This window comes from Giraffa tippelskirchi, chromosome 2, assembly GCF_054371585.1.
Source record: "Giraffa tippelskirchi isolate mGirTip1 chromosome 2, T2T-mGirTip1v1.2.pri, whole genome shotgun sequence".
In the NCBI taxonomy this organism is placed as follows: domain Eukaryota; kingdom Metazoa; phylum Chordata; class Mammalia; order Artiodactyla; family Giraffidae; genus Giraffa; species Giraffa tippelskirchi.
The window spans coordinates 96,167,293-96,186,361 of NC_137276.1; the positions used below are offsets into that span (position 1 = coordinate 96,167,293).

At 43.8% G+C, this 19,069-nt stretch overlaps 1 protein-coding gene across 7 annotated transcripts in view; it reads left to right on the plus strand.

Moving 5' to 3' along the window:
* The first annotated feature begins 4,641 nt into the window (after positions 1 to 4,641).
* DZIP1L (DAZ interacting zinc finger protein 1 like) overlaps positions 4,642 to 19,069 on the plus strand; it is a 52,927-nt gene continuing 38,499 nt past the window's right edge. For 4 of the 7 annotated variants that reach the window (XM_081574123.1, XM_081574124.1, XM_081574126.1 and 1 more), the window contains exons 1-2: positions 4,642 to 4,994; positions 8,485 to 8,561. The gene's annotated coding sequence lies outside the window, so the exon portion shown is untranslated. Of the gene's footprint in view, positions 4,995 to 8,484; positions 8,562 to 16,869; positions 16,965 to 19,069 lie in introns of all 7 variants that reach the window. The other 3 variants (XM_081574125.1, XM_081574128.1, XM_081574129.1) reach the window with 1 other exon arrangement.

Genomic DNA, 19,069 nt, shown 5'->3' on the forward strand with positions numbered 1-19,069 from the left:
ATTAGATCATACTAGTGTTTCCCCCATGTTAATTTTTCTTTTTTTCAAATCTGACACTCATTCTTAGAATTTCAAACAATAAGATTGTATGGAGTAAAAGATTAAAGTCCCTCTTGTACCACTGTCAAGTTTGATATGTCTCTCACTTTTCTCTGAATATATATCCATGCTATTTGTAAATAGTTTCGGCCATAGTCTTCCAAGTATCCCTCACTATCAGCTTATCTGCCCTAACTTTTCTCTCCAGGACCTCCATGATGCAGCAACTAATGTGTGAAGACTGCCCCAGAGGGCTAGTGACTGTGTGAGCATAATGGTTAAATATTTTGAATATCACCCCTGAATTTCTTATATGTATAATTTAAAAACATAAATGGATTCATATAATACATAGTATTATGTCAGTTATTTTTTAATTTAACAATGCATATGTCTTGGACATCTTTTTTCATTAACATAAGATATATTCTTCATAAGGGCTGCAGAGTGTTTTATTGTAGGATATATCATAATCTATTTATTTAAAACCCAATTGGTGGACATTTAAGATGATTCTAATTTTAATCATACAAGTGGTACTGTAGTTCTGATTACTACATTTTGAAGACTTTAAAATTTGATATGTGCTGTCCACTTGTTTTCAAAAAGGCTCTTTGAAGTTGCTCATTTGCCCATCCTTCACCAGGGCCAACATTCTACTTAATTTTAGCCAATATAATTGTTTAAAAATGTATCTAATTATTTTACTTTTGGTGAAGTTGCGTGTTTCATATATTTAATTGGTATATTTTATTATTCTGGTAGGCTGCAGTCCATGGGGTCGCTAAGAGTCAGACACGACTGAGCGACTTCACTTTCACTTTTCCCTTTCATGCATTGGAGAAGGAAATGGCAACCCACTCCAGTATTCTTGCCTGGAGAATCCCAGGGACGGCGGAGCCTGGTGAGCTGCCATCTGTGGGGTCGCACAGAGTCGGACATGACTGAAGCGACTTAGCAGCAGCAGCAGCAGCAGCAGCATTATTCTATGACTTGCCTAATCTTTTGTTCACTTTTCTATGGGATTGATTTTCTATTTCTTATTGATTTTTAACTGGTCTTTGTACATCATGGACACAAACATTTTATTATTTCGTTGCATTTTTTTCAATCTGTCTCAGCCTGCCCCACCCAGTGTTTGTTTCTAGATTCAGAGAGTGGGTCCTGGTTAAACTGATCCTGCATCGAATTCTGCAATAGAGGAGAGAGTTTTCCTGAGAAAAGAGATCTTTCTCTAAGCGCACAGACTTCTTCAAAGTGATCTTTTTCAGGGAATGGGTTAGAGAGTAGGTAAGAGGTTCCCTCTCAGTTCCAGCCAATTCTTGATATGTGAGTGCAGGCTTTTTGGTGCCAGAGCCTCAGATTTTTCAAGAAGAAACTAGCAAATCAGGTTTTTATGTAAAATGTCCTTCTAACTATATGCCTGTCTCTATATATTAATACAGTGAGAACTCAACAGTACACCTTTGACCTCAAATCACCGCTGGGACCATCAGTGGTCAGCAGCCCAGCCCTGGGAGACCTGTCCCATACACACCAGAAGCCCTTTGAGAAATTGGGATCTGGGACCTGAGCTGGCTTCCAAAATGTGATGCCAGCAGTTGACAGCAGAGGGCACTCCAACTGTGGACTCCCTAGAGTCTTAAGTGGGCTTCCTTGGTGGCTCAGAGGTAAAGAATCCACCTGCCAATGCAGGAGATACAGGTTCGATCCCTGGGTGGGGAAGATCCCCTGGAGAAGGAAATGGCAATCCACTCCAGTATTCTTGCCTGGGAAATCCCATGGACAGAGAAGCCTGGTGGGTTACAGTCCCTGGGGTTGCAAAAGAGTCAGACACAACTTAACAACTACACAATAACAACAGAGTCTAAAGTAGACCTTCAATCAGCAGACATGTCCCACTGACACATTTCCTGACACAACCCCAAGTGTAGGAAGGAGACCAGTTGTGGTGGTGTCTATGCCTCTCAGAGAGTGGGTATCTGACACTGGCCTGAGGAAGTGGTGAGAGGCTACAGGGCAAAATGGAAACCACAGATATTGAGAACCTACCCTCTGTTCTCCCATTCTATAGTTATGGCCCAGCCACTCAGGGTGACAGGAGTGTCCCCTGGAGTAGCCGTCTAGGGCAGTCTCCTTTGGCCTGTTCCTGTGTCTTGCATTGCATACCTGTTGTCACTCGTGCCACCACGTCTGTGCTGTGGCACAGGGGACACAGCAGAGGTGACGGCTTCCTAGTGCTACGTGATCTAGTGGGTCTTAGAACACAGCCTGCCTCCTAGCAGGCACTCGGAAACTCTTGGTGGTATTGAATGTCAAACTGTGGCCCAGTAAAGGGAGAGTGTGTGGGTTCCATGCATGGAAGGTCTTGGTCAGTTGAAGATGGAGTCTTTAGCTTTTGGCATTACTGAGAAGGTGGATCTGGGTGCGTGTCAAGTTCATTTTCCCACAACAGCCCTGCAACAGATAGCACCCATTTCCACAGGGGGAAATTGAGGTTGGTGCAAATCACACACACATGCGCACACACACACACATGTGCATGTGCACAGAGCTACTTTTTGTATACTTCAGGGAATTGCATTGAGAAGCCTCCCAGCCCTCACACTTGACTGAACTTGGGAAGACATGCTAGCGACTGCCAGGCCCATGGCTGAGACATTTTAACTAAGTTGGTTCTTATAATGACCTGCTAGGTAAAGTTTGGGCTTCCCCAGGTGGTGCTAATGGTAAAGAACCCGCCTGCCAATTCTGGAGACATAAGAGATGCAAGTTTGATCCCTGGGTGGGAAAGATCCCCTGAAGGAGGAAATGGCTACCCACTCCAGCATTCTTGCTTGGAGAATCCCACAGACAGAGCAACCTGGCGGGCTACAGTCCATAGATCGGAAAGAGTTGGACATGACCGAAGCGACTTAGCACGCAGGTAGAGTTTATTTTCCCCATTTTACAGAGAGGGTAAGTGACTTCCCAGGGTTACACAGCCTGGGAAGGTAGAATGAAATGTGTTTTTGACTCCACAGTCTGAATTATTCTCTGCCTTCCTGCAAGAAGTCCTGGAGGGAAAAGGGTGCCCTGGCCAGGAAAGCATGGGAACAAGACTCCCCATGAGAGCTGGCGGCTCACAGATACTTCTACTTGGGCCTGGTCCCTGTCCACCATTTTTTTTTTTTTTTACATTTAAAAAATTGTGGTAAAATGTATATGCCATAAATGTGAAACTTATACATTTACAATTTACATTTACACATTTACAATTTTAGCCATTTTAATGTATACCATTCAATGGCATTAAGTACATTCATGTTGTGCAACCAGCTCCACCATCCACCTCTCTAATTTTTTCATCATCCCAGACAGAAACTCTATATCCATTAGACAATAATTTCCATTCCCTCCTTCCCCTAGCCCTGGCAATCACCATACTACTTTCTGTTTCTAGGAATTTGACTATTCTAGGTACATTATATAAGTGGAATCATATCATCTATGTCCTTTTGTGCCTAACATTTCATTTAGCATAATGTTTTCATGATTCACTCATGTGGTAGCATGTATCAGAATTTCATTCCTTTTTAAGGACTCATATATATGTGTGTGTGTGCATATATGTATGTATATATAACATTGTTTTCCATTCGTTAATAGACACTCTGGTTATTTCCACCTTTTGGCTATTGTGAATAATGTTTTTATGAACATGGGTGTACAAATATCTTTTTGAGTCTCTGCTTTTAATTCTTTAGTGTATATACACAGCAGAATTGCTGAATCATATGGTAATTCCGTGTTTAATTTTTTGAGGAGTCAACATTTTCTTTTCCACAATGGCTCTACCATTTTACACTCTCACAGGAGTGTACAGGGGTTCCAATTTCTCCACATTATTGCCAACACTTTTTCCCACGCAATTTTGTTTTGAATATCTCATCACACAGCTTGGTAGCTGGAGTGGGAAGAAGCTTAAAGGAAAAAAAAAAACCAAAAACAAAAATCCCCCAGAAATCCGAGTCTCAGTAAAACAACAAATGGCTATAGAAAGGGGTCAAAGACCGTTACCCCAAAACAGCTTATTATGGTCCTGGATTTCCCAACTGGATCCCCAGGGATGACCAGATGGTTGGGGGTTGGGGCGAAAGTGGTGGCCATCTGAACAGACCTGGGATTTACTCAAGGGACTAGCACGGGTTCGGATCAGAAACCAAGTGCATGCGTGCGTGCTAAGTCGCTTCAGTCGTGTCCGACTCTTTGTGACCCCATGGACTGCAGCCCCCCTCCCAGGCTCCTCTGTCCATGGGATTCTCCAGGCAAGAATACTGGAGGGGGTTGCCATTTCCTTCTACATCAGAAAACAAGAAGGTCCCTTTAGTTTGGTACTGGTGGCCCCCAGCATTCAGCAGGTCAGGCGGCTGTAACGGGTGGGGTGTAGGGGGCTGTGTGTGTGTGTGTGTGTGTGTGTGTGTGTGTGTGTGTGTAGACGGGAGGGCGTCCCCGCCTCTCAGCAAGGCCTGGGAGCCACTCACTAGGATCCTGGATTTTCCTGAAGGATTAAACGTGGCATTCCCTCCTTCCCGCTTCCGTAACGGACCTAAAAATAGCTCGTCCCGGAGGGACTGGGGAGAGGCTCCGCCTCTCCTTGGGGTCGGGTGGGGTGGCTCTCGCGGGAGCAGGAGGCAGCGGAGACCCCGGCCTCCAGCTGCTGGTGCCCAGAGGTTTTCTGTGCCCCCGGTCCCGCAGGTTGGCAGCAGGTGGCCGGGCGGCTCTGCCCCGCGCGGTCCAGAGCCCGAGCTGCCGCAAGGGGTGGGGGGAGGAGGAAGCATCCCAGGCCGGCGAGGATTCCGGGAACAGCCTCGGTCCAGGGCGGTGGAGCGAGTCCGGGAGGCGGGGCCGGGCCGGAGGAGCGGAGCCGCCCTCTCGCGACCTCTGCCCACTGCCTGGGTTCCGGGGACCCCCAGGTGAGCCGGGTCGCGTGGGAAAACTATGCCAGGAATTTGGCCCGAGCGGGAGCGGCGTGCAGTCCGAGTGACGCGAGCCTCGGTCGCAGTAGGCTCAACAGCAGCGCCTCCGACGCCCAGCGGGGTCCGGCGGGGAGCTCCGCCTCCGGACGCACCGCCCCCTTACGCCCGGCGGCCTCTCCATCCCCGGTGCCTGGCCCACTCCGGACCGAGGTGCTCGGGGGCGGGGGAGAAGGAATGACTGAACCCGCAGGACTGGGCTTCCCTGGGAGGACGGCCTCGGATTTTCACTTTTTGAAAAAAGTAAAATGATTGGGGGTGGGGGTGGGTTTGCTGCTTTGCGTTCTGTAGGTAAAGGGGGATCTTCTAGTAATGAGGTGATGTAAAAACAAACGGATTAGCATCTCTGGTTCCTCCGCCTTGCTTCCCAAGGCTGGAGTGTAGCAGGAGGCAGCAACCATGTTTTTCGTTTGTGGTGGCTGCAGATAAAAGCCCAGGGTAACTCGCTTAGTACCGGACAAGGGTCCAGGAGGCCCGTCAGAGGAGGGTTCCTGGGGACCTGGGCAGGGGTTATCCAGGCCTGTTCCTTAAGGCCCTGCCCCTGCACGGTCTCTTGGAACGCGGTTTCTAACGGGACTTTGAAGAGAGGCCTGATGAATGGGAGGTGCTCTGACAGGCCTCCCACAGAGGCAGACTGGGTGGGTGGTCTTTCTCTCCTTTGTCTCAGCTTCTCACACCTCCTCCTGGAGCTGAGGACTGGCCAGTGAGGACAGCCCCACCTAGAGAAGGCCGGTTCTGCAGTCAAGTGGCTGATAAGAGGTATTCTGTCTGTCTCTGTCAGCACTAATGCTCTGGAGACGTTTCCCTCACGTGGAAATCTTTTTGGATACCATCCAAATTGATAAGATGGTCACATGAAGCTATATGCTTTGCTGCTGCTGCTAAGTCGCTTCAGTGGTGTCCGACTCTGTGCGACCCCATAGACGGCAGCCCACCGGGCTCCGCCGTCCCTGGGATTCTCCAGGCAAGAGCACTGGAGGGGGGGGCCATTGCCTTCTCTCTATATGCTTTAGGTAGAAACAGAAACCTGAATTCACTTGTGCAGCATAACTGGGTTCTGCCAGGGAACTGAAGTTTGGTCCAACTTGTTGGTTGCTCAACTGAAAGTGACAGAGGGAAGGAAATAACTTGATGGGCTGTTCTGAACCTCTTTGTGGGCCCCTTGCAGGGAGGGCCAGTCCTGATCAGCAGGCTAACCACTTGCAATGCCATCTGTCACTGGACCTCCTACCTCTAGGGAGGATTTGAAGGGGATCTGGTGTCCCAGGATCTGAGTTGGAAAAACTCTACTGAGAAGCAATGACTTCTCCACGGAGAAGAAAAACACCAGTATGTTCTAAGAAAGAAGAAAAAGGTTGCTCAGTCGTGTCCCACTCTTTTCGACTACATGGACTGTAAGCCTGCTAGGCTCCTCTGTTCATGGAATTCTCCAGGCAACAATACTGGATTGGGTTGCCATGCCCTTCCCCAGGGGATCTTCCTGACCGAGGGATTGAACCTGGGTCTCCTGCTTTGGAGGCAGATTCTTTACCATCTGAGCCAGGAGGGAAGCCCAGTATGTTCTAAACTGCCGTTCTTTTAGATGTGAAAAGTTGTGTTGGTTTTTGACGGTTTTGCACCTGGGAAGATAAATCTTATCAGTATGTAGTCATGTCTAAAATACTTCAAAGAGATGTCAATCAAATCCCTATCTCCCATTTTTATTTTATATTTTACTTTATTTATTTATTTCTATTTTTTGATCGAGCTGTGCAGCCTGTGGGATATTAGTTCCCTGACGAGGGATCGAACACATGCTCACTGCAGTGGAAGTGCGGTGTCTTAACCACTGGATCTCCATGGAAGTCCCATCCCATTTTTATTTTAAAGAAAATTCTTTTGTGGCAAACTTAAAATAGGCTTTAACCAAAACAAGGAATCATCTCTTAAAAATTGGAGACGTTCTATAAAGGGAGAGCTGTGTGCCTGGTGGAGTGGCTCTCTCTCTTGCTACATTATGGGCAAGAAAGACTGAAAGGGGAGGGAAGTCTCCTTTTTTTTTAGAAAAAAGCAGAAACAGAGAGCAAAGCAGAACAAGGTCTGTAATGGTAGTGCTCTAGAAGTGCTCCTGGGTTACTCTTGTCTCCACTGGGGTCTCTAGTGCTCCCTTGCCAACCATGTGTGCACAGCCTGTTTGCAAACTCTGCTAGGGTTTCCTTGGCAGCCAGAACAATTAGCGCTAATGACACACCTGAGTTCCCCCGGGGCCTGCACTGCCAAGTTAGCTGGTAGTCAGGGCAGGCTTGTAAATGATTGCCTGGCAGTTGCCTTGGAAGCTTGGCTCCTCCAAATGCTCCTCTTGGTTTGACAGCATTCTTTAAAAAAAAAAAAATTTTTTTTGAAAGGTTGTTTCTTATTTATTTTTGTTTTTGTCTGCACTAGGTCTTCATTGCTGCTCATGGCCTTTTTCTAGTTGCAGAGCCAGGGCTCTAGGGCACGTTGCGGTGGGTGGGCTTAGTTACCCTGAGGCAACTAAGTTGCAGGTCCAGGGATCAAACCCAAGTCTTCTGCACTGGCAAGTGGATTCTTAATCACTGGGCTTCCCTGGTAGCTCAGCTGGTAAAGAATGTGTCTGCAATGCAGAAGACCCCAGTTTGATCCCTGGGTGGGGAAGATCCCCTGGAGAAGGAATAGGCTACCCACTCCAATTTTCTTGGGCTTACCTGGTGGCTCAGACAGTAAAGAATCCACCTGCAATTCCAGAGATCTGGGTTAGATCCCTGGGTTGGGAAGATCCCCTGGAGAAGGGAATGGCTACCCACTCCAGTATTGCTGCTTGGAGAATTTCACGTACAGAGGAGCCCGGAGGGCCACAGTCCATGGGGTCACAGAGTCGGACATGACTAAGTGACTTTCACTTTCGCCTCTTAATCACTGAACCACCAGGGAAGTCCTGGCAGCATCCTTGAAGAAGCAGAACAGACAGCAAGGTGGCAGTGGTGGTGGTGTACACTAGTTGTTAATTTATGTTAAAAAAAAAAAAGTCAGACTTTTATTTTGAAAAAATCAACTGGTGGTTTTTGTGGAAACCATCTTTGACAGTTGATAGGTGGTAGGTTTCAGAAGAATTTTAAAGTTTCCAGGAGTTGTTTCACTGAGAAGTGGCTCCCTTGTAAGGTAGTGAGCATCCCATCATTGGGAGTGTGCAAAGCTAGGTAGTAGATGGGCTTGCCGTCTCAGCTGTGAGGTTGCTCCAGGTAGAAACTGTCTCTTCAATAATGAATGATTTGGAATGCTAGCATAAATATCATTCTTTTGGATCCCACTAGTTCGTGACAGTGGTCTATTAGTGGGAAGTTCCTGGGACCCCATTGAAACATCTAGAGATGGTTAATAGTTCCAGATTTCCTAATGATGGGGAGTCATTTTTGCTTTGCATTTCTGTTCCCAGGTGTGGAAAAGCAGTCTGCTGATAATTCAGTTTGGAGAAAACACGGCGTTCCTGTCTCTGGGGTGTGTGGTCTCCAGGTAACCAGAAGCATTCTCACTTGGCTTTGTCTTCTCCCCATCTGCACCAGGATGCAAGCTGAGGAGCTGAGTTGTGTTTGGCTAAGTTCTGCAAGGAGACAGGGAGTCTTTAGGGTCTCCAGCACTGATGTGTTATGATGTGCTGTAAACTCTTTCAGTCCTTGCAGTTTGATCAAGAAATCTCAGGTATTATAACTTACAAAATGGGAAAGGATTTTTTGTATTATCATCATCACCATTGGGAGGTAGTTTGGCAAAATTCAGAAGCTTTGGACTCAGAACTTGATTTCGATTTTAGCTTCCTAACTTGGTAACTGAAGGCCTGGGGGCAGGTCCCTTAGCCTCTCTCAGCCTGAGTTTCTACATCTATCAGATGATGCAAATCATAGCCACATACAAGGCTGTATGATGGTTAGAAATAGAACTATAAAATGCTGGCACAGTGCCTGGCACATGGATAGTTAATAAGTAATAGCTGCTGTCATCTTAATCTACTTCAGATTCCCACAGTTCTACTCACCTTTTAAAATATATAAATACATTTTTGCTGCGCTAGGTCTTCATTGCTGTGCATGGGCTCTCTCTAGTTGCAGCAAGCAAGGGGTCTTCTTTAGTGCGGCACTTGGGCTTCTCATTGTGGTGGCTTCTCTTGTTCTGGAGAGTACATGGGCTTCAGTAGTTGCACCTAGAGCTCGGGCTCAGTAGATGTGGTGCATGGGCTTAGTTGCCCTGCAGCATGTGGAATCTCCCTGGACCAGGCATCGAACTCATGTCCTCTGCATTGGCAGGCAGATTCTTAACCACTTGACCACCAGGGAATTCTGCTTACCTTTTTATGTCAGAGCCCTGGGACTTCTGAGAACTAGACTCTTAGGGTTCCAGTGACAAACAGGGATGATACTTTTGTGGTTCGGTAAAAACTCATGAGGAGCTTCCTAGGTGGTGCAGTGTTAAAGAATCCACCTGCCAATGCAGGATAGGCAGGTTCAATCCCTGGGCTGGGAAGATCCCTTGGAGTAAGAAATGGCAACCCATTCCAGTATTCTTGCCTGGGTAATTCCATGGGCAGAGGAGCCTGGTAGGAGTCTGGTTGCAAAGAGTTGGATACGACTGAGCATGCCACACAATGCAAAAACTCATGAACACAGACCCCCTAATTCAGTATTTTCTATAACTTGGATTGAGGCTGCCACCTTGAGTATTTACAGAGTGTGCTCAGAGTGTAAACATGAGGGTTTAAGGGCTGCTTAGGAGGCCAACTAGAACACAGCTGTTACCTCTTGACAGTCAACATGCACCCTGGGTTGTCTCACTGATGAGCCTGCGCCCACCCATAAGGGTTCCTGCACGCTAAGCTTTCATTAGCAGCCTGGGGGATTAAGCTGAGCACACAGATGGTCAACAAACTGAGCATTTTACTGTCTGAGTGGCGTTTCTCTCCACGGAGTCCAAATTAACTTACCCTAACTCAATTCTTGGGCTTCCCTGGTGGCTAAGTCAGTAAAGATTCCATTTGCAATGCTGGAGACCTGGGTTCAATCCCTGGGTTGGGAAGATCCCTTGGAGGAGGGCATGGCAACTCACTCCAGTACTCTTGCCTGGAGAATCCCGTGGATAGAGGAGCCTGGTGGGCTACAGTCCATGTGGTTGCAAAGAGTGACTAAGTACAATTCCATTCCTACTCTTTGTCCTAATTCTTTTTTTCTTTTTTTGACAGGAAAGTAGGATTTATTGGTGGGCATGAGTAAGGAGGGGACAGTGCCAAGACTCTTATGAGTGTGGGGTCCCCTGTTTGTCCAGAGGGCTATGATTAGGGATATATTTGACCCCTGGGATGAGCCATGTTTTCAAATTCATCTGCATTAAATTTGAACTCAGCCTTGCAGAGGGCCTCAATCACGTGCTCCTTGTTCAATCAAATATATATATATATATATATATAATATACAAAAGTTTTTCTACTACACTTGATAAAGGCTTGAGAAAGAACATTAAAAAAAAAGATGGAGAAATTGGAAAGCATAAATTTAGTGAAATGGGAGCACTGAATATAAAATAGAAAAAGTGAAATCAACTAGATAAAAGTAAAAGATCATCATATAGTGCAGTTGTTTTTAAACGTGACTGCTCGTTAGAAACATATCTGGAGCTCTGGAGAAAATAAGCAATACCTGAGCATTAGCATTTTTCAAAAATTTCAAGATATTTCTGATATGCATCTGGATTTTAGTAAATGATTACAGGCTTTTCTATTAGATCCTAGTTTTGGTAATATAGAGTTCTATAATTTTTCTGTTGATCAATAATGGTACAATGGTATTAAGTGAGTAATAATTACATAATCACAAGAGTAAGAGATGTTTGTCAGTTTTCACAATCAATAGCCAGACAAAAATTAAAAGACAATTATAATTGCAAACCATAATGGGAACATAATTAACTTAACAATATAAAATAATTACATACAATTATTTGGGGGGGTCAAGCTGAGTGATGTGGTAATTGGAAGTGCATACTTGCACATGTTTTTATCTACCCAGTCATTCTGTGTCTTTTGGCTGGTGCATTTAATCCATTTACATTGTGTGTGTGTGTGTGTGTGTGTGTGTGTGTAGCAGAGTTTTATTAAAGTAAGAAAAGGGACAGAGAAAGTTTCTGACATAGACATCAGAAGGGTGTCGGAGAATGCCCCCCCGACTAGTGTTAGCAAGGGAGTTATATACTTTTTAATTAATTATTACAATAAATCAAAAGAATGTCTCAAGGTTGTAAAGATCTTACTAGACCCACTCCCATAATTTACATTTTAAGAGAACAGGATTAGCCAGAAGGTTTTCAGGAAGGAGAAACTGTCCTCAAGCAGTTATATAATCCTTAGTACAGAGTTTAAACTGAGTTGTTTGTTGTGTAATCATCAGTTCCAGGCTTAAAGAAAAGAAAAAAAAATTTATGTGACTAAGACTAAGGACTGTAGAGGGAAAAAAAAAATTTGTTCTTTCCTCCTTCTTGAGAATTCCAGACCCTTAACTCCTCCTTGAGAGCCGCAGACCGCTCTCTTCTCAGGGACCCCCGGTAATCCCTTTACGTTTAAGATAACTATTGATATGTATGATCCTACTACCATTTTCTAAATTGTTTTGGGTATATTTTCTGTAGGTCTTTCCCTTCTCTTGTGTTTCCTGCCTAGAGAAGTTCCTTTAGCATTTGTTGTAAAGCTAGTTTGATGGTGTTGAATTCTCTTAACTTTTGTTTGTCTGGAAAGCTTTTGATTTCTCCTTCAAATGTGAAGGAGAGTCTTGCTGGGTAGGGTATTCTTGGTTGTAAGTTCTTCCCTTTCATCACTTTAAATATATTGTGCCATTCCCTTCTGGCTGGTAGAGCTTCTGTTGAGAAATCAGCTGATAGCCTGATTGGGAGTTCCCTTGTATGTTATTTGTTGTTTTTCCCTTGTTTCTTTTAATATTTTATCTCTGTCTTTAATTTTTGTCAGTTTGATTTCTATGTGTCTGGGTGTGTTCCTCCTTGGGTTTATGCTTCCTGGGACTCTTTGTGCTTCCTGGACTTGGTTGACTATTTCCTTTCCCATGTTCTGGAAGTTTTCAGTTATTATCTCTTCAAATATTTCTCTCAGATTCTTTCTCTCTCTCTTCTCCTTTTGGGACCCCTATAGTGTGACTGTTGGTGGATTTAATGTTGTGGAGGTTTCTTAGGCAGTCTTCATTTCTTTTCATTCTGTTTTCTATATTCTCTTCTGTGGCAGTGATTTCCACTATTCTGTCCTCCAGGCGATTTATCCCTTCTTCTGCCTCAGTTATTCTTCTATTGATTCTTTCTAGTGTATTATTCATCTCGGTTTATTTGTTTTTAGTTCTTCTAAGTCTTTGGTAAACATTTCTTGCATCTTCTTAGTCTTTGCCTCCATTCTTTTCCCGAGATCCTGGTTTATCTTCACTATCATTTTTTTTTCTGGAAGGTTGCTTGTCTCTACTTCATTTAGTTGTTTTTCTGGTATTTTATCTTATCCCTTCATCTGGGACGTAGCCTTCTGGTTTTTCATCATGATTAACTTTCTGTAATATGCTTTTTGTTTTAACTGCTTCTTCTTGCTTCTTCTGTCTGTCCTCTGATGGATGAGGCTAAGGAGGCTTGTGTAAGCTTCTTGATGGGAGGGACTGGTGGTGGGAAAAACTGGGTCTTGCTCTTATAGGCAGGGCCTTGCTTAGTAAAGCTTTAATATAATTATCTGCTGATGAGTGGGGTTGTTTCCCTTCCTGGTAGTTGTTTGGCCTGAGATGATCCAGCCCTAGGGTCTAAGGGCTCTATGGTAAGGTTAATGGTGACCCCCAAGAGGAAATTAGGGAAAACCACTAGACCATTCAAGTATGATCTAAATCAAATTCCTTCTGATTATACAATGGAAGTGGCAAATAGATTTAAGGGATTAGATCTGATAGACAGAGTGCCTGAAGAACTATGGACAGAGGTTTGTGACATTGTACAGGAGGCAGTGATCAAGGACATCCCCAAGGAAAAGAAATGCACAAGTGCAAAATGGTTGTCCCAGGAGGCCTTACAAATAGCTGAGAAAAAAAGAGAAGTGAAAGGTAAAGGAGAAAAGGAAAGATATACCCATTTGTATGCAGAGTTCCAAAGAATAGCAAGGAGAGATAAGAAAACCTTCAGTGATCAATGCAAAGAAATAGAGGAAAACAATAGAATGGGAAAGATTAGAGATCTCTCCAAGAAATTTAGAGATACTAAGGGAATATTTCATGCAAAGATGGGCACAATAAAGGACAGAAATGGTATGGACCTAATAGAAGCAGAAGATATTAAGAAGAGGCGGCAAGAAGAACTATACAAAAAAGATCTTCATGACCCAGATAACCACAATGCTGTGATCACTCACCTTGAGCCAGACATCCTGGAATCCAAAGTCAAGTGGGTCTTAGCAGGCATCACTAGTGGAGGTGATGGAATTCCAGTTGAGCTATTTCAAATCCTAAAAGATGATGCTGTGAAAGTGCTGCACTCAATATGCCAGCAAATCTGGAAAACTCAGCAGTGGCCACAGGACTGGAAAAGGTCAGTTTTCATTCCAATCCCAAAGAAAGGCAATGCCAAAGAATGTTCAGACTGCTGTACAATTGCACTCATCTCATACGATAGCAAAGTGATGCTCAAAATTCTTCAACAGTACGTGAACCATGAACTTCCAGAAGTTCAAGCTGGATTTAGAAAAGGCAGAGGAACCAGAGATCAAATTGCCAACATCTGTTGGATCATCAAAAAAGCAAGAGAATTCCAGAAAAACACCTACTTCTTTATTGACTATTCCAAAGGCTTGGACTGTGTGGATCACAACGAACTGTGGAAAATTCTTAGAGAGATGGGAATACCAGACCACCTGACCTGCCTCCTGAGAAATCTGTATTCAGGTCAAGAAGCAACAGTTAGAACTGAGCATAGAACACTGGTCCCAAATCAGGAAAGGAGTATGTCAAAGCTGTATATTGTTACCCTGCTTATTTAACTTATATGCAGAGTACACCATGCAAAATGGTGGGCTGGGTGAAGCACAAGCTGGAATCAATAGGTAGAAATATAATAGGGAGAAATATCAATAACCTCAGATATGCAGATGACACCACTCTTATGGCAGAAAGCGAAGAAGAACTAAAGAGCCTCTTGATGAAAGTGAAAGAGGAAAGTGAAAAAGCTGGCTTAAAACTCAACATTCAGAAAACTAAGATCATGGCATCCGGTCCCATCACTTCATGGCAAATAGATGGGGAAACAGTGGAAACAGTTTGAGAGACTTTATTTTTTTGGGCTCCAAAATCACTGCAGATGGTAACTGCAGCCATGAAATTAAAAGATGCTTACTCCTTGTAAGAAAAGCTGTGACCAACCTAGACAGCATATTAAAAAACAGAGACATGACTTTGCCAACAAAAGTCTGTCTAGTCAAAGCTATAGTTTTTCCAGTAGTCATGTATGGATGTGAGAGTTGGACTATAAAGAAAGCTGAGCGTGGAAGAAGTGATGCTTTTGAACTGGGTGTTGGAGAAGACTCTTGAGAGTCCCTTGGACCCCAAGGAGATCCAACCAGTCAATTGTAAAGGAAATGAGTCCTGAATATTCATTGGAAGGACTGATGTTGAAGCTGAAACTTCAATACTTTGGCCACCTGATGCAAAGAACTGACTCATTTGCAAATACCCTGATGCTGGGAAAGATTGAAGGTGGGAGGAGAAGGGGGTGACAGAGGATGAGGTGGTTGGATGGCATCACCGACTTGATGGACATGAGTTTGAGTAAGCTCCGGGAGCTGGTGATGGACAGGGAAGCCTGGTGAGATCGCAAAGAGTCAGACATGACTGAGTGACTGAACTGACTGACCAAGAGGACTTAGGCCAAGGGGAACCTTCCAGTGCCCCATCCTTGTGGTGAGCCCCTGCTGACCCATGCCTCCGCAGGAGGCCCTCCAACACCAGCAGTTAGTTTTGGTTCAGTCTCCTGTGGGATCACTGCTCCTCTCCTCTGGGTTTTGGTGCACGCAAAATTTTGTTTATGCCTTCCAAGACTAGAGTCTCTGTTTCCCTCAGTCCTCTGGAAGGTCTATAATCAAATCTCTCTGGCCCTCAAGACCAGATTCCCTGGGAATTCCCAGTCCTTTGTCAGATCCCCAGGCTGGGAAACCTGATGTGGGGTTCAGAACCTTCACAATAGTGTGAGAACTTCTTTGGTATTACTTTCGTCCAGCCTGTAGGTCACCCATCCAGCAGGTGTGAGAGTTGATGTTATCGTGATTGTGCCCCTCCTACCATCTTGCTGAGATGGGAATCCGAGCTCTCTTCTGTGGAGCATGAACTTCACAAACATGCAAACACAGTAGCAAGTGAATAGAATTTGTTAAAGAGAAGGAAAGTACAAATCTCTCAGCATAGGTATTGAGAGGGGGTAAAGAGTCTCCCAAAGGGTGGGTATTACAGCAGTTTATATCCTTACCAGTATTAATTTGTACATTTTTGGTTGGCTCCTGTCCTTAAAATACATCATTTTTAACCAATCAGTTTAAGGGTCACAATGTTTAACATCTTTATGACTTTTCTTGATCCTTGGATTAAGTCACCACCCTTTTTCATGCCCCCTGGCCATTTTAAAAGACTAGATATATTGCCAACATCATCGAAAAGGCAAGAGAGTTCCAGAAAAACATCTACTTTTGCTTTATTGCCTTTGACTGTGTGGATCACAACAAACTGTGGAAAATTCTTAAAGAGATGGGCATACCAGACTACCTGACCTGCCTCTTGAGAAATCTGTATGCAGGTCAGGAAGCAACAGTTAGAATGGGACATAGAACAACACACTGGTTCCGAATAGGGAAAGAAGTACGTCAAGGCTGTATATTGTCACCCTGCTTATTTAACTTATATACAGAGTACATCATGAGAAATGGTGGGCTGGGTGAAGCACAAGCTGGAATCAAGATTGCCTGGAGAAATATCAATAACCTCAGATATGCAGATGACACCACCCTTATGGCAGAAAGTGAAGAACTAAAGAGCCTCTTGATGAAAGTGAAAGAGGAGAGTGAAAAAGCTGGCTTAAAACTTAACATTCAAAACATGAAGATCATGGCATCTGGTCCCATCGCTTCATGGCAAATAGATGGAGAAACAGTGGAAACAGTGACAGACTTTGTTTTCTTGGGCTCCAAAATCACTGCATATGGTGACTGCAGCCAAGAAATTAAAAGACTCTTGCTCCTTGGAAGAAAAGTTATGACCAACCTAGACAGCGCATTAAAAAGCAGAGATATTACTTTGCCAACAAAGGTCCATCTAGTCAAAGCTCTGGTTTTTCCAGTAGTCATGTATGGATGTGAGAGTTGGACTATAAAGAAAGCTGAGCCTGGAAGAAGTGATGCTTTTGAACTGGGTGTTGGAGATGACTCTTGAGAGTCCCTTGAACTCCAAGGAGATCCAACCAGTCAATCGTAAAGGAAATGAGTCCTGAATATTCATTGGAAGGACTGATGTTGAAGCTGAAACTCCAATACTTTGGCCACCTGATGCAAAGAACTGACTCATTTGCAAAGACCCTGATGCTGGGAAAGATTGAAGGTGGGAGGAGAAGGGGACAACATAGGATGAGATGGTTGAATGGCATCACTGACTCGATGGATATTAGTTGAGTAAACTCTGGTAATTGGTGATGGACAGGGAGGCCTGGTGTGCTGAGAGACTGAACTGAACTGAATGGCCTTAAGATTAATGATCACTGGTTGTTTTTTCCTCAGGCATATGGAAGAGAAGTTAATTGCTGCCCTTCCCTGGATCCCACTGCTGTTAATTTATCAGACCAAGGACACATTCCAGGAATTTGGGACAGCAGGTATAGCTTCAGGCTAATGGAGTGAGATGTTTATTGAAAACAAAACCGAGGTCTCAGAGTCCTTCACTGACTGCCTAGCAATTTGTATCTCATTCCTGTGGCTTCTTCTTTGTCTTTGAAAGTGGAGTATCTTTTTTTGGTGGGTTCCAGTGTCCTCCTGTTACCAAAAGGTATGCATTGGGGATCCGGCTGCTTGCCATTCAAAAGTCAGTAAATAGGCCAGGTTGGTGGAAAGGAAAGTTTGGTTTATTTCAGATGCTGGCAACTGGGGGGGTGGGGTGGTGGCAGACATCTGTACAAAGGCTAACTACCCGCCCCCCCCCCCCGCCCCCGCCGCAACAAGCAGAGGGTGAGAGCTTTTATGGACAAAGTGTGTGTGTGTGGGGTTACATGCAGAAACAGTACAGTCATCTTTAACAGTTGTCTTCCAAATGGTCACGAGTGGTCTGACTAGCATCATCTTGATTGTTTTAGGTATAGTTAATCTTCAGTTCCCGGTGTACTTGTTCCCATTTCTTTGCATCAATTCTCTGACTTGTGGCAGCTCATGTCCTGGGTAGTCTGGTCATCACGTAGTTAACTTCTCCACTTGGTGTTTTAGTATATCTATAAGACAGCTCACAGGATATGGCTCAGAATATTACCTATAGCCCTTGAGAAAGAACTAAAGGTCCTTGACTATGCTTAATGACTACATTATTATTATTTATTTTCCTTAGACTGTTTTCCTTTGTTTCAGCATTTCTCACTTCTCTGATTAAACTTATTTTTTGACTAAAGTTTTCGACAGGCAAAAGGCAGGCAGAGGACATGGTGCAGGGCAGGGCAAGGACCATATGGTCCTGCTCTGCTTCACTCCTGTCAATAATTGTTCAACAGCTAGTTGCAATTTTGGTGCTCTTGGAGGAGGAGATGAGCACACGTCCTTCTACTCTACCATCTTGAACTGGAAGTCTCGAGTTATTCTTTATAAAGCACTTAAAAACAGTGGCTATTGATAAATAACCCAGAGATATGAAGGTGTGGACAGCAAGTAAATAGTAGGTGGGAAATGCAGTTAGAAAGGTGGTTGGAAAACAGTTTGTAGAAGTGTTTGAGTATCTTAATTTTTATTGAAGTATATTTGACTTACAGTATTATATTGGTTTTAGGGGTACAACATAGTGATTCAATATTTTTATACTTTACAGAATGATTACCACTATAAGTCTAGTTACCATCTGTCACCATACAAAGTTATTACAATTTTATTGACTGTATTCTCAATGCTCTACATGACATCTTAGTGCTTATTTATTTTGTAACTGAAAGTTTGTACCTCTTAATCTCCCTTACCTGTTGTACTCATTCCTCCGCCCCACTCCCCTCTGACAATCAGCAGTTTTTTCTCTGTATCTATAAGTCTGTTTCTGTTTTGTTATGTTTGTTCACTTGTTTTGTTTTTTAGATTCCGTACTAAGTGAGATCATACAGTATTTGTCTTTCTGTGTCTGACTTATTTCACCTAGCATAATACCCTCTATGCCCATCAATATTGTTGCAAATGGCAAGATTTCATTCTTTTTTATGGCTGAGTAATACATACATACATATACATATATATATGTATTTATTTATCTCCTTTATCCATTCATCTGTTGATGGACACTTAGGTTGCTTCCATATCTTGACTGTTGTAAATAATGCTCTAGTGAACACAGGAGTGCAGTTATCTTTTTGAATTAGTGCTTTTGTTTTCCTTAGAAAAATACCCAGAAGTGGAATTTCAGGATTGTATGGTAGTTCTATTTTTAATTTTTTGAAGACCCTCCATACTGTTTTCCATAGAGTTGTACTAGTTTACAATCCCACCAACAGTGCTTGAGGGCTCACTTCTCTACTTCTTAACACTTGTTATTTCTTGTCTTTTTGATGATAGCCATTCTGACAGGTGTGAGGTGATATCTGACTGTAGTTTTAGTTTGCATTTCCCTGATGATGAGTGATTTTGAGCATCTTTTCATGTCATGCCACTCCCTTCTGGCCTGAAAAGTTTTATTGAAAAGTCAGCTCATAGTTTTATGTGAGTTCCCTGTACCTAACTAGTTGCTTACCTCTTGCGGCTT